The 15,281-nt window shown below is 36.8% G+C and overlaps 1 pseudogene across 1 annotated transcript; it reads left to right on the forward strand.

Annotated features, from left to right (window-relative positions):
- Positions 1–816: 816 nt before the first annotated feature.
- LOC306659615 (ATP synthase subunit d, mitochondrial-like) lies at positions 817–1,403 on the forward strand (annotated as a pseudogene). Its single transcript has one exon. The product of its transcript is annotated as an ATP synthase subunit d, mitochondrial-like (transcript).
- Positions 1,404–15,281: the final 13,878 nt, after the last annotated feature.

Below are 15,281 nucleotides of genomic sequence, written 5' to 3' on the forward strand. Positions count from 1 at the left end.
AGATGAATTGGGACTTAAAAACTTCTTGGACATTTAACAGGAACTAGCAATAAAAATTATTCAATGCCCCTCACTACTATTTCTTTCATTCTTATTCATCACTTAATCATCCTGGTGACCAGGGGTCTCCAAACTTCTCCTGCAAAGGGTCAACACTTTTTAGCCTTTACATATCATGCGTTCTCTTACAACTACTCAATTCTTCCGTGGGAGTGCAAAAGACACCAATATGCAAATAAATGGCTAGAGTTGTGTGCCAACTAATTTATTTACAAAAGCAGGTGGTAGGTCAAGTTAGGCTCACAATTCACAGATCACTGACCCCTGTTTTAGATTATTTGATTCCCATCTAAAAACGTTCTCCTTTTTCAATTCATTCTACATTCTCTGCTTTATAAATTTTCGGGGGCTCAACATACCTTGCTAACAAGACACAACTTAATTATGTACCTATTTCTTGGCTTGACATTTAAGATCTTCTACCATTGACTATGAGGAAATGAAAGGAAATGGGACCATGCAGAAGAAAGTGTTGAGAGAACTAATCTAACCATGCATGATAGCTTGAATAAGGACAGGCGAATAGTCCAAGGAGCATTATCAATAGATCTAGAAACTTCAGGCATAACCCAGAGGCAGTATGAGGGCCTGCACACCTTTCCTGAAATATTGGACACCTGGGGGCAGATCCAGAGGGCTGTGACACACTAAATAGCTAGGAAGCATCCTTTACGGTTTTTTCCTCTCTATTAAAGTTCTTCAGTCAAGAGTTCAGGGGGGAACTGTGCTCTCCTGGGGTCGGTGAAGGATTCCAAGATGACTGGGCACAAACTTGCTCTAAAACCATTGACTGGGTAGCTTTTGGGGAGATCATTCCCCAAAACCAAAAGGTTATTGCTAACTCCTAAAGTCCTGGAATGAGACCCTCACCTCCAGGTTGGCTACTCTGACTGAGAAACCACCAGCTATGGACTGGGCTTGCTACAAGGCCAATGTTGCCAAGGCAGGCTTGGTGGATGACTTTGAAAAGAAGTTTAATGTCCTGAAGTTTCCTGTGCCAGAGGATACATATACTGCACAGATGGATACCGAAGAAAAGGAAGATGTAAAAAGTTGTGCTAATTTTGTGTCTCTCTCAAAGGCCAGGATTGAAGAATATGAGAAACTGCCCTATTTTCTTTAAACACATTTCTGCTTTTTCCAGCTGGAGAAAATAAAGAACATAATTCCATTTGATCCGATGACCATTAAGGACTTGAATGAAGTCTTCCCAGGAACCAAATTAGACAAGAAGAAGTATCCCTATTGGCCTCACCAGCCCATTGAGAATTTATAAAAATTGAGTGCAGGAGAAAGTTCTGCCCTTGTATTACAAACTTTGGACATTAAAAATAATAATGATTAAAAAAAAAAAGAGTCCAAGGGGAAGACAGGTTATAGTAGAATCATGAACAGGATATGGCAGTTTATCATCAGTTCAAGAAAACTAAGATTTCCAAGCATCTGGAGAGCATCCAAATGATCAGAATTGTGATAGAGTAAGGGACTGGATACATAATGAGCCAAGGAACTAAACCAACTGAGGAATTAAGAGAAAAGAGAAACTCAGTCCTATCTTAGAGCAGACAATGGAATACAATCTACCTAGAAAGATGAAATTGGTCATGATGCTATTAAGAGAAGGATCCCTTGAGCTAGGTGTGACTTCTCTGGGAAAGGTCTCAAACAGAGAAGCCAGTGCAGAGAGTCTGCCTTCCGTAGTATATGTACTCTCCTCTTTCTGATCATGATTCGAGAAACAGGTGATGAGGACCTGAATGACCCTAACTCAAATGTGCCTAAGACTAGAAAAGACATGTACATCCTGACTTGAAAAATTCAGTAAGTGTAATTGCCATACTGAGCAGAATAGCTCAGCAAATACTTAGTTGTTTTTAAGAAACATCAAATAGCATCCAAAGACCACTGTATTTGGTCATCTGGAAAACATCACGATCACAAACATCAATGATACTATTAGCTTATTATATGAGCAGCAAATGCTTACCTGTGAGAAGAACTAAACGGAAAACCAGATCACAATGAGGTCACTAGGTAAGTATGGAATTAATAGAAAGGTGACTCGACACCTGCGTGGTTTAATGGCAATATGATAAGAAAACAGGAAATGCATTCACTTGCCATAGGAATATAGCCTTCTTTTTTTTTCTTAAGATTGCAATGGTCATACCTATATTATTTCAAGTTTTGGCATTCATCAAAACAGTAATTTTTCTGATAGATTGACTTTGTGAAAAGTTAATGCTAAATAAGTTTTAACATATATATCCATGAATTTTCTTCCTTCCTTTCTTTCTTTCTTTTCTTTTTTCTTTGCCTTCCTTTCTTCCTTTCTTTCTTTCTTCCTCTCTTTCTTTACTCCAGTGCTGGGGATCAAACCCAGAAATGCTTTACCACTGAGTTACATCACCAGTCCTTAAAAAGGTTTTTGTTGTTTTGCTATTTTTTAATTTTGAGACAGGCTCATGAATTATTTCTTTAATATTTTAAAATTAGAATCATAAGATTTATCTGAAAAAGTTATACCACTAAAAAGTTTTTACAGGGAATTGAGGCATAGCTCAGTGGTAGAGGCCATGTATGAAGTTCTCAATTTAATGCCCCTCAAATGTTTATAACCTACACCCTAGGACAAAATTTAGTCATGGACACTTGATTGCCATTAAAGTAGCTGGATTAACATGATTTATTCAGTTTACGGTTTTCCTGACCTTCTTGTTCGCTTTCCTGTCTTTTTTTTTTTTATTAAAAATCATAAATTTACATAGGGCAATGTTGTTTGATTCATTCTGTTATTTTTTTTCCCTTTCCCCCCCACCCCTCCCACCCCTCTTTTCCCTCTATACAGTCCTTCCTTTCTCCGTTCTTACCACCCTCCTTATCCCTAACCCTAAACCTAACCCTAACCCTAACACAAACCACTCCTACCCCCCATTATATGTCCGCATCCGCTTATCAGCGAGATCATTTGTCCTTTAGTTTTTTGAGATTGGCTTATCTCACTTAGCATGATAGTCTCCAATTTCATCCATTTGCCTGCAAATGCCATAATTTTATTAATCTTTATGGCTGAGTAATATTCCATTGTATATATATATATATATACCACAGTTTCTTTATCCATTCATCAGTTGAAGGGCATCTAGGTTGGTTCCATAGTCTGGCAATTGTGAATTGAGCAGCTATGAACATTGATGTGGCTGTATCTCTGTAGTATGCTGATTTTAAGTCCTTTGGGTATAGGCCAAGGAGTGGGATAGCTGGGTCAAATGGTGGTTCCATTCCAAGCTTTCTGAGGAATCTCTATAATGCTTTCCAGAGTGGCTGCACTAATTTGCAACTCCACCAGTAATGTATGAGTGTACCTTTTTCCCCACATCCTCGCCAACACCAATTGTTGCTTGTGTTCTTGATAATCACCATTCTAATTGGGGTGAGATGGAATCTTAGGGTAGTTTTCATTTGCATTTCTCTTATTACTAGAGATGTTGAACATTTTTTCATATATCTGCTGATTGCTTGTATATCTTCTTCTGTGAAGTGTCTGTTCATTTCCTTAGCCCATTTGTTGACTATATTATTTGTATTCTTGGTGTAGAGTTTTTTGAGTTCTTTATAGATTCTGGAAATTAGCACTCTATCTGAAGTATGAGTGGCAAAGATATTCTCCCACTCTGTAGGCTCTCTCTTCATATTACTGATAGTTTCCTTTGCCAAGAGAAAGCTTTTTAGTTTGAATCTATCCCAGTTATTGATTCTTGCTTTTATTTGTTGGGCTATGGGAGTCCTGTTAAGGAAGTCTGATCCTAGGCCAACAGGTTGAAGGTTTGGACCTACTTTTTCTTCCATAAGATGCAGGGTCTCTGGTCTGATTCCGAGGTCCTTGATCCATTTTGAGTTGAGTTTTGTGCAGGGTGAGAGATAGGGGTTTAATTTCATTCTGTTGCATATGGTTTTCCAGTTTTCCCAGCACCATTTGTTGAAGAGGCTATCTTTTCCCCATTGCATATTTTTGGCACCTTTGTCTAGTATGTGAAAATTGTATTTATTTGGGTTTGTGTCCATGTCCTCTATTCTGTACCATTGATCTACCTTTCTATTTTGGTACCAATACCATGCCGTTCTTGTTACTATTGCTTTGTGATAGAGTTGAAGATCTGGTATTACGATACCCCCTGCTTCGCTCTTTCTACTGAGGATTGCTTTAGCTATTCTGGGTTTCTTATTCTTCCAGATGAATTTCATAATTGCTTGCTCTATTTCTGTATGGTACACCATTGGGATTTTAATTGGAATTGCATTGAATCTGTATAGCACTTTTGGTAGTGTGGCCATTTTGACAATATTAATTCTTCCTATCCAAGAACATGGGAGATCTTTCCATCTTCTAAAGTTTTCTTTAATTTCTTTCTTTAGTGTTCTGTAGTTCTCATTGTAGAGGTCTTTCACCTCTTTTGTGAGATTGATTCCCAAGTATTTTATTTTTTTCAATGCTATTGTGAATGGGGTAGTTTTCCTAATTTCTCTTTCTGAAGATTCATCACTTATGTATAATAATGCATTGGATTTATGAGCATTGATCTTATAACCTGCTACTTTACTGAATTCACTTATGAGTTCTAAGAGTTTCCTGGTGGAATTTCCAGGTTCCTCTAAATATATAATCATGTCATCAGTGAACAGGGATAGTGTGAGTTCTTCTTTTCCTATTCGTATCCCTTTAATTTCTTTGGTTTGTCTAATTGCTCTGGCTAGAGTCTCCAGAATAATGTTGAATAGAAGTGGTGAAAGAGGGCATCCCTACCTTGCTCCAGATTTTAGGGAGAATGCTTTCAGTTTTTCACCATTTAGACTGACATTGGCCATGGGCTTAGCATAGATGGCCTTTATAATGTTAAGGAATGTTCCCACTATCCCTATTTTTTCTAGTGTTTTGAGCATGAAGGGATGCTGTATTTTATCGAATGCTTTTTCTGCATCTATTGAAATAATCATGTGATTCTTAACTTTTAGTCTGTTGATATGGTGAATGACATTTATTGATTTCCAGATGTTGAACCAACCTTGCATCCCTGGGATAAAACCCACTTCATCGTGGTGCACTATCTTTTTAATATATTTTTGGATGTGATTTGCTAAAATTTTGTTGAGAATTTTTGCGTCAATGTTCATTAAGGATATTGGTCTGAAATTTTCTTTCCTCAATGTGTCTCTGTCTGGTTTAGGTATCAGGGTGATATTGGCTTCGTACAATGAGTTTGGGAGGGTTCCCTCCTCTTCTATTTTATGGAATACTTTGAGAAGTATTGGAATGAGCTCTTCTTTCAAGGTTTTGTAGAACTCAGCTGAGAACCCATCTGGTCCCGGACTTTTCTTTGTTGGTAGGCTTTTGATGACTTCTTCTATTTCATTGCTTGAAACTGATTTATTTAAGTTGTGTATGTCCTCCTCGTTCAGTTTAGGTAATTCATATGTCTCTAGAAACTTGTTGATGTCTTCGAGGTTTTCTGTTTGTTGGAGTATAGATTTTCAAAATAGCTTCTAATTATGTTTTGTATTTCACTCGTGTCTGTTGTGATATTTCCTTGTTCATTCTGAATTTTAGTAATTTGAGTTTTCTCCCTCTTTCTCTTTGTTAGTGTGGCTAAGGGTTTATCAATTTTGTTTATTTTTTCAATGAACCAACTATTTATTTTGTTAATTTTTCCAATTGTTTCTTTTGTTTCAATTTCATTGATTTCAGCTCTGATTTTAACTATTTCCTGTCTTCTACTACTTTTGGTGTTGGTCTGCTCTTCTTTTTCTAGGGCTTTGAGCTGTAGTGTTAAGTCGTTTATTTGTTGATTTCTACTTCTTTTGTTGAATGCGCCCCATGAAATAAATCTTCCTCTAAGTACTGCTTTCATAGTGTCCCAGAGGTTTTGATATGATGTGTCTTTGTTCTCGTTTACTTCTAAGAATTTTTTAATTTCCCTCCTGATGTCTTCTGTTATCCATTCATCATATAATAGTTTACTATTTAATCTCCAAGTATTGGAGCAGTTTCTGTTTTTCATTCTGTCATTTATTTCTAATTTCAATTCATTATGATATGATAGAGTACAAGGTAGTATCTCTATCTTCTTGTATTTGCTAAAAGTAGCTTTGTGGCATAAACCATGGTCTATTTTAGGGATGGATCCATGTGCTACTGAAAAGAAAGTGTATTCGTTCTTCGTTGGATGGTATATTCTATGTAAGTCGGTTAAGTCTAAATTGTTGATTGTGTTATTGAGATCTATGGTTTCTTTATTCAATTTCTGTTTGGACGATCTATCCAGCGGTGAGAGAAGTGTGTTAAAATCGCCTAGTATTATTGTGTTGTGGTCTATTTGATTTCTGGAATTGAGAAGGATTTGTTTGACATACATGGATGAGCCAATGTTTGGGGCATAGATATTTATGATTGTTATGTCTTGCTGATTTATGCTTCCCTTAAGCAGCATTTAATGTTCTTCTTTATCCCTTCTGACTAGTTTTGGCTTGAAGTCAACATTATCTGAAATGACGATGGATACTCCAGCTTTTTTGCTGTGTGCATGGTATGTTTTTTTTCATCCTTTCACCTTTAGTTTATGGGTATCTCTTTCTATGAGATGAGTCTCTTGCAGGCAGCATATTGTTGGATTTTTCTTTTTAATCCAATCTGCCAGTCTATGTCTTTGATTGATAAGTTCAGGCCATTAACATTCAGGGTTATTATTGTGATATGATTTGTATTCCCAGTCATTTGACTCATTTTTGTTTTTTTGACATGATTTGGTTTCTCCTTTATTTGGCTATTCCTTTAGGCTAGTTCCTCCCGTTGCTGATTTGCATCATTGTTTTTCATCTCCTCCTCATGGAATATTTTGCCAAGAATGTTCTGTAATGCCAGCTTTCTGTTTGTAAATTCCTTTAGTTTTTGTTTATCATGGAAGGATCTTATTTCATCGTCAAATCTGAAAGTAAGTTTTGATGGGTATAAGATTCTTGGTTGGCATCCGTTTTCTTTCAGGGCTTGGTAAATGTTGTTCCAGGCCCTTCTAGCTTTTAGGGTCTGGATTGAAAAATCTGCTGATATCCGTATTGGTTTCCCCCTGAATGTAATTTGATTCTTTTCTCTCGCAGCCTTTAAAATTCTGTCTTATTTTGTATGTTAGGTATTTTCATAATAATGTGTCTTGGTGTGGGTCTGTTGTAATTTTGTATATTTGGAGTCCTATAAGCCTCTTGTACTTGGTTTTCCATTTCATTCTTCAGATTTGGGAAATTTTCTGATATATTTTCATTGAATAGATTGTTCATTCCTTTGGTTTGTTTCTCTAAGCCTTCCCCAATCCCAATAATTCTTAAATTTGGCCTTTTCATGATATCCCATAATTCTTGTACATTCTGTTCATGATTTCTTACCATCTTCTCTGTTTGGTCAACTTTGTTTTCAAGATTAAATATTTTGTCCTCAATATCTGAGGTTCTGTCTTCCAGGTGTTCTATCCTATTGGTTATGCTTTCTATGGAGTTTTTAACTTGGTTTATTGTTCCCTTCATTTCAAGGATTTCTGTTTGTTTTTTTTCAGTATCTCTAACTCTTTATTGAAATGATCTCTTGCTTCCCGTATTTGCTCTTTTAACTGTTGACTGGTGCGATCATTTAATGCCTACATTTGCTCTTTCATCTCCTCATTTGCTTCCCTGATTTGTTTTAATTATGTACATTCTGAACTCCCTTTCTGACATTTCTTCTGCTGTGCTATTATTGAGTTTTATTGATATAGTATCTAGGTTTGTTTAGGCCATTTTCTTCCCTTGTTTTCTCATATTGGTCAGATGTCAGTGGGACTCTGTGATATTGCAGATTTCCTCTATTGGCTTATGTCATCCCTATAGATTTCCAGTGTATCATCTCCCAGCCTTCAGTAGCCTGAAGTCTTGGAGTAACTTGATAATGCAGTACTTCCGAAGAAAGCTGTCCCTAGCCCGCTACTGGTTCCAGGGCTTGGAGCTGACTCTGTGTGGAAAGGCTCTCACTAGGGGACCTGCTCTGAGAAGCTGGCCATGTGGGAGGAGCCCACAGCTGGAGTGCCCAGGGCTGCCTGGAGAAGACTCTAGCTGTCCTGCCCTACTCTAATAAGCCGCCCAAATCCGGGCCTGCCACCCGGGCCGAGTGGGGGAAACTCACCCCGTGGTTCTATTTTAGTGTGAGTCTCTCAATGCCTCACCTTCTTGAATCCTGGGTTCTGGAGTGACTGGAGATGCAGTCACCCTCTAGTCTGCCATCTTGGATCGCCCCATGGAAAAAGCCTGCGGCCAGAGTGGGGCAGGGCCACCTGGAGAGGTCTCTGGCTACCCTGCCCTTGTCACAGAGGCTGCTTCCGGGTCGGAGGTCTCCGCTGGCTTGGGGACTTGTGGCTGGCTCTGTGTAGAAAGGCTCTCACTGGGCAGTCTGCTCCGAGAAGCTAGCCTAAAAAGGCACTTCCCGCTGGAGGGAGCCGGGCTGCTTGGGGAAGTCCCTGGCTGCCCTGTCCTGGTCTCTGAAGCAGTGTGTGTGCAGGCCAGAGCTCGCCGCATGCTGGATCAGGGACTTGGAGCTGGTTGTGTGCAGAAAGGCTCTCACTGGGGGGCCTGCTCTGAGAAGCTGGAGTATCTGGCCCTGTGGGAGGAGCCCACCACTGGAGTGCTCAGGGCTGCCTGGGGGAGACTCTAGCTGCCCTGCCCTACTCTTAAGCCGCCCAAATCCGGGCCTGCCGCCCGGGCAGAGCTTCACCAGGTGGGGGAGACTCACCCCGAGGCTCTATTTTAGTCCAAGTCTCTCAATGCCTCCCCTTCTTGAATCCTGTGTTCTGGAGTGACTGGAGGTGCCGTCACCCTCTAGTCCGCCATCTTGGATCCAGAATATAGCCTTCTACTGCATGGTTCCAGAACATGCTGTTTGTTGCCCGAAATTCCTCACTTCTGTCCATACCTTGTTTTGGGAAGCAAGGCATCTGAGTTTCAAAGGTGAATTTAGTGATATACATTCCCTAAAGTATCCTTGGGTTAACACTGCCAATATTTATCTCCATGCAACTCTCCCTCTGCTCTATTTCTGTTACTGGCCAACCCTTATTTTGTCAGGTAGAGTGTTTATTTAAATAAATTAACATGGAAAATCCAGCTACAATCAAATCTTGTTAACATGGGAACCATTCCTTTGCACCTTCCATAACTTTCCTTTATCTCTGCTCTGGTTCATGACCTAAAGTTTTAACTCAAGGGTTATTCTCTTTTATTTAATTTCCAAAATAAAGTCTTCATATGCTTTCAATAGGGAGTACCATAAGATTAAAACTACAGAGGCTTACAAAGGCACACACTAGACACATTGGATTCTTCATCTGACAGGTAGAAATGGACCTTTAGGAGCCCCACTGTTAGATGCAAGATTAGTGGGGTTTTTGTTAAAATAATTTATTTTAACCCACTATGCTGTGATCGACTTCCTGCCTCAGTTCATACTGGCTTAGGAACAGATGTGGGACTAGATTTTTTGGGTAATTTGTAGGGGGAGAGTGGATGAATACATGCAGTTTGTAGATCAGAAGAGATGACATGCACAGAAAGCCAGCCATGGCACATCACAGGAGCTGCCAGTGGGAAGGTAAGGATGAATAAATACAGGCAGGGTGAGGAAACCAAATCAACTGTGAGAAGCTAAAACTAGGAATCTGTGAGGACCATTCTGGAATATTAACATCACAGGGTGGAAAAAAAGAAAGAGGAGAATGGGAGAATATAATAATAAGTGCCTAAGACAGATTAATAAGTATTCTAAGGTCTTCATTTATGCATGGCTTAACCATGGACAAGTCACTGATGCTTACCAGTTCATTAAAAAAATGGATACAATAAAACCTCACAGGCTTATCATAAGTATTAAATAAGATAGTACACATACAGTTCTTATTATAATCTGACACATGGACTACACTGATAAAATCAATTTCCTTTTTCTCTGGTGTTGGAAATTCTTATCCTGGAATCCATGACAAAGAGAATTAGAGCTAGATACCTGAAAGAATATAAATTCTTAAAATTGTTTATAAAAGTTGTTTATGTGTACATATATGTGTGTGGGTACTTTTCTAAAGAGAAGGTATATACACTTTAGAAAAAAAATTTTTTTTTCCAGTTTTCAAGAATGCCCATGACTGGAACAAAGGCAGAAGAATTGTGCTAGCACACAGTCAAGATAATTTTTTTATCTCAATTATTAGTAGGAGAAAATGTGATCTTAATATATGAATGATTTCCCATTGATTGATGCTAGATAGAACTATACCTCAGGAAATCGTCCTTTAATTCTGAGAGCTAGACATGTCAATAGTGCTTGGGACTGAAGGGTAATTATAGAACAGGGAAATCTTTTTTTGACTCAGTTCCCTATTTAGATCTGGTCATGCACTGGTACTTTGCTATCCTTTCTGTTTAGCCTTCTGAAGACCTAAACTGTCTTCTAATTATGACCCATCTTTTATTCTAGGGCAACAAATGCTTCATACTTATTCTGGCTTTTCCTAGTTAGAAACCAAGAAGATGGTCATGGTATTGAAAATACAGAAATTCCAGACAGAATTCTGCTTCTACCACTCAGACGATCTCTTTTACCATATGTATCAAATGGAACATATGTAGTACCTAGTGTTGACAGAGAACTATGCTAATAAAATTGTTATTTGGTTTATAGTGAAAACAATTTTGACAGAATATTTTGTATAATGATAGTTATAGCAACTAGATCTACTTGACAAGCTTTTGATACAGCACTTCAAACTACAGAAAAGGAGGTTTTGGATTAATGCAAAATAATGAGCGGGTCTAGAACTAATACACCAGCCATTTTAAAAAATAATAAAATTATTAAGATTATGTATATACTATGTAGATATCTAAAATATTTTTGTGAATTAAAAAAGTAAGCCAAGTCAATGTAAGTTCTCCCTCTGTCAAAATTGATATTTCAAGATAAATAGGAAAATATAAGAATTAATAAATATGCAAAGGATCATAACTCTCGTCTCTTAACATATTCATGAGCCAATTAAGAAAATATGGCTGGCATTCTATTATTGGTGGCAGAAGGTTTGGTTCAAAGAATAATTGGTCTGCTAGTTCATGAGATTATATAATGAGTTCTTTCTTATATATAACCTTCAGATTATCAACACCTATTTCATGACATTTTAAGAAAGCAATTTTAATGACTGTAAGACAATAATAAAGCATTTCAAAGGACAAAATAATGTGTTTTGTGGATGATTCTCAATACATGACTAAGTATTTAGTTAGTGCTGTATTTATAGAGCTATCAATTCCCTTCTAAAGGGGCTGCCCTATTGTGGATTCAGGCATTTGCATTTACATTACTTTACCTGTCAATCAATTTTACTCACTGAGCTTTAATGAAGCAATGGAGCAAAGGAAAGAAAATGGTAAAACTTTCAGTGCATCTGTTTTTGACTTGGAATCATGTGCATTTTAGTTGAAATATTTTACAGGAATCTATGCAACCGATAGTTCAAATTTTTACCTTCGAAACTTTTTTTTTCTAATTTTATATAAACATTATCAGTTTAGAAATCAGTTAACAAAAGAAGGCCTGGTTGTGTTTGCAGTGAAGGTAGTAGAAAGTGGATATGATAAAAACTGATAACATAATGATAGATGCTAGAGGTCGAATTTACCATAATATTTTTTAAAGGCTATAAAATTTCACTTGGTCAAGGATTATGTTTGTTGAGTTCACTATGGTATCTCTATTTCTTAGGACTAAGTGTGTCAAATAATGGGCACTAAATTAGATTTCTCTTAAGTGAGTGAACTTGTAAATGCTGCTTCTCTCTGAAGAGAAATCAGACTAACATGTCACTAGCAAAGACAGAATAACAACACAACACACTAGGGATGTGGCATACCAGGCTCAAGTTTCATTTAAGCATTTGGATTTACATGACCTTATGTATGGTTTTACTCAATTATGAACTTCTGTGTCATTACATAAATGAAAAATGGTGAATAATCCTTTCTATTAAGAAGTTTGAGTGATGTATTCAGAAGTTAAATTATCAAATTCTTTTATGTGACCTTCTACGAAAGAGCCAGAATAAACTGGAAATTCTTCCAAGACCAATAAATCAGTTGTTCGTAAAATAAACACTTTTATGTTAAATTTAATCATTAAAGTTTCTTTGGTTGAAGATTCAAAATAGCAAGATTCAAACAGAGTAAATTTTCCAACTTTCAGAACTTAGATTGGAGTATTTAACAATTTAATTAAGATGTCTAACCTAACTGTTATGGGTCACTCACCACTAGTAATCAAAACTGTTGAATATACTATAGAATTTTTCTACTTTAGACTTGTATTAAGTTTCTTTCATAAGAAAATAAATCTGTTTGCTTTTTATTTGTTTGCAAAGCAAAGACTCAACACCTATCTAATGAAATTACCCTCTTTAGATATTCAAATAATTTGTTCTGTGTTGTCAGTTTCAGTGACTGACTTAACTAAGATCATAAATATTCAACTTGACACCACAAAACATCTGCTCTTTGATAGCAATATGCTACTTTTATGATTTTGTTTTAAGAACTTTGAGTTTTATTTACATGTACCAGATTACGTCCTATAAAACTTGAAGTGACTGCTTAACATTAAGAATTGCAAATAATAATAAGATACATGCAGACACATGTTAATAAATCATGCCTTATATTCTTCTCCCATGGCACAGTAGTTCATAGTCCCTCAGTAATTCCATAGTAAAAAAGCAGGGACACAGAGGCCTGGAGCTTATTTCAGGCCTGATTTCTAATTTCACACATACATAAAAGAAGTTAATTATAATAGAATTCACTGCTAAGGCTAAAAGGCAGTGCTAAGGTTGTGGGACAGAGGAAGAGATATCTTCTATGAATATTGAGTTACTCAACATAAGAAAGAAATATTGCTTTTGGGATTGACTTGAGTCCTCTTTATATAATAAGGATTCCCTTGTTTTCCATTTCTGTCTCCTTAATGGAGAACTCACTATTCCCTCGCTGCAAACTGAGTCCAAGGTTTGGCTTCTAAAGCCTCTTTCAAAGCTCTCAATTACTTGAAAAATCTCTGGATTACTGAAAACTCCCCACATACTATTTTTATTTTATATGAATTGTGTGTACATGCTTCGAACATTAATCACAGATTGAGAAGTGCAAGAAAATATGAAATATTAGCCTCTAAAAGAGATGCTTCAAGAACTTTATGACTGAGAGTACTGAATAATGTATCTGGATACACTGATCAACTGAAAGAGTAAAAGCAGAGGCACTATTTTTTATCCATCAGTGAAACTGGTTATTCTGTTCAGAAAATGTTTCTTGAAAAATCTTGCTTTTTTATATAGCCTATTTGATAATGTTTCAAATTTGCAAGCTTAACAAAGCAAAATAAGTGATATTTGAAAGCTTCTTGCAAGGATGAACGAAAAGCAGGAAGTGAAGCCCAGCCTTGTCATGAATTTTTCAATGTAGTTTCTGATGAGGCATCCACTTTCAGGCCTGACATAAGTTGTTTGAAACTCAGATTCTGTCAACTTTGTACAGTTAAAATTTCCCCTCCCTTTTCCCATGTGGTTGTTAGCAATATAATCCCCAATAATAATAATAATCCCGAATCCTGTAGACTTAAAACCCAACACACCCCGACACCTGCTCACCATGCTAAAGCTAATGGTCAACACCAAAGTTACATAAATAAATCTTTCCCTCATGGGTTTTCTTTAAACCAACCAATTCACAACCCTCATAGGAAAAACTAAGGGAATACAATCATTGTTTTCAAAAAGGCAAATTTCCACAGGTTTCTTCATCTTTCCCTCTCTCCTGTTTCAGTTTTTCATTCTTCACCTACTGGTTGAGTTCCCTGACACCTGGAATGCACACAGGCCTCCCATCAGCACCCCTAAATTCCCTGGGACCTGTGAGCAATAAATTTGTTCTGCTTCATGCGTTTTGGATTTAATTCCTCCTTGTGTCCCACCTGACACACACCTGTGCTCTGGTTAGGACTCACCTAGAAAGTGGCTGTCTTACGGCCACTCTGAAGAAATATATCAAGACCCAATTTAAAGAGAAACCATAATAATAGAAATTATAAAAATCAAACTGAACTGTACGTTCACTCTACCAGCACCAACCCTTCCTGTGCTACCCAGCAAGTGTTGAGCTAGAAGTTCACAAATGAGGCTCAAAACTAGAGAGAGTTTTACAAATTTATATTTAGCTATGAGCAATTTCCAAAATTCTCCAAGTTCACTTTTGTGAGAATTTTTTAATTACCTCTAATAGCTGAAAAACATATTTGCATACTAAATATATGTGTGTGTATATATATATATATATACACATATATATGTGTATATATATATACATGAAATGCTTAAATGATGCAGGCCAATCTCTCTAATTAAGACCTTAAAAGACTTAAAAGTATAAAAATGGCTATCCTAGGAACTTACTGAAATGTGCAAAGTTTTCTTCATAACATGTTGTTTAAATAAGCAGAATTTCTAGTGGACATCTAGGCAGTTGGCCATTTTAATTCATTTTTAACATCATAAACAGAAGACAGAGTAATAATAAATAGTGACTTTAACTTCACTGAAATATTTATTGGCTTGAAAATATTAAATAGAATGAAGAATAATCCACTCATTTATATTCCCTAACACTGTTTAGCCAAATGAAATTCGTATACTCTATGTTTTATACTTATCTGGAATCTAATAACTTTAGAATATTGAAGAACTTAAACCTAAACCAAAGCTATTAGTTATTATCATAGTTTACAAGAGCTGTTTCCAAAGTGAATGCCTAGAAGCTTTTGTAACCATCTGAGGTCATGTTCAGCTTCCATGCTCAACACTCCTTTGTCAGTTTCAGGAGGGGTTTTCATGTACTCTAATTGTATATCTTGTTTCAGAAGCTCTGGATGAACAATTCCTGTTTAATCATGAGAAAGGCCATTGAGGAAATAGAACTTCTATTTACTGTTCTCCCTATGATCAAATGAGTCCTCCAATATTTATTTTTAAATCATCCAAAAATGCAATTCTAGAGATAAAGTCCCAAATGATATATTTTGATTAACAGAGGTATATTGTTGTTGGTTTGGTTTGGTT

The sequence above is a fragment of the Sciurus vulgaris genome, assembly GCF_902686455.1.
Source record: "Sciurus vulgaris genome assembly, chromosome: 4".
Taxonomy (NCBI): domain Eukaryota; kingdom Metazoa; phylum Chordata; class Mammalia; order Rodentia; family Sciuridae; genus Sciurus; species Sciurus vulgaris.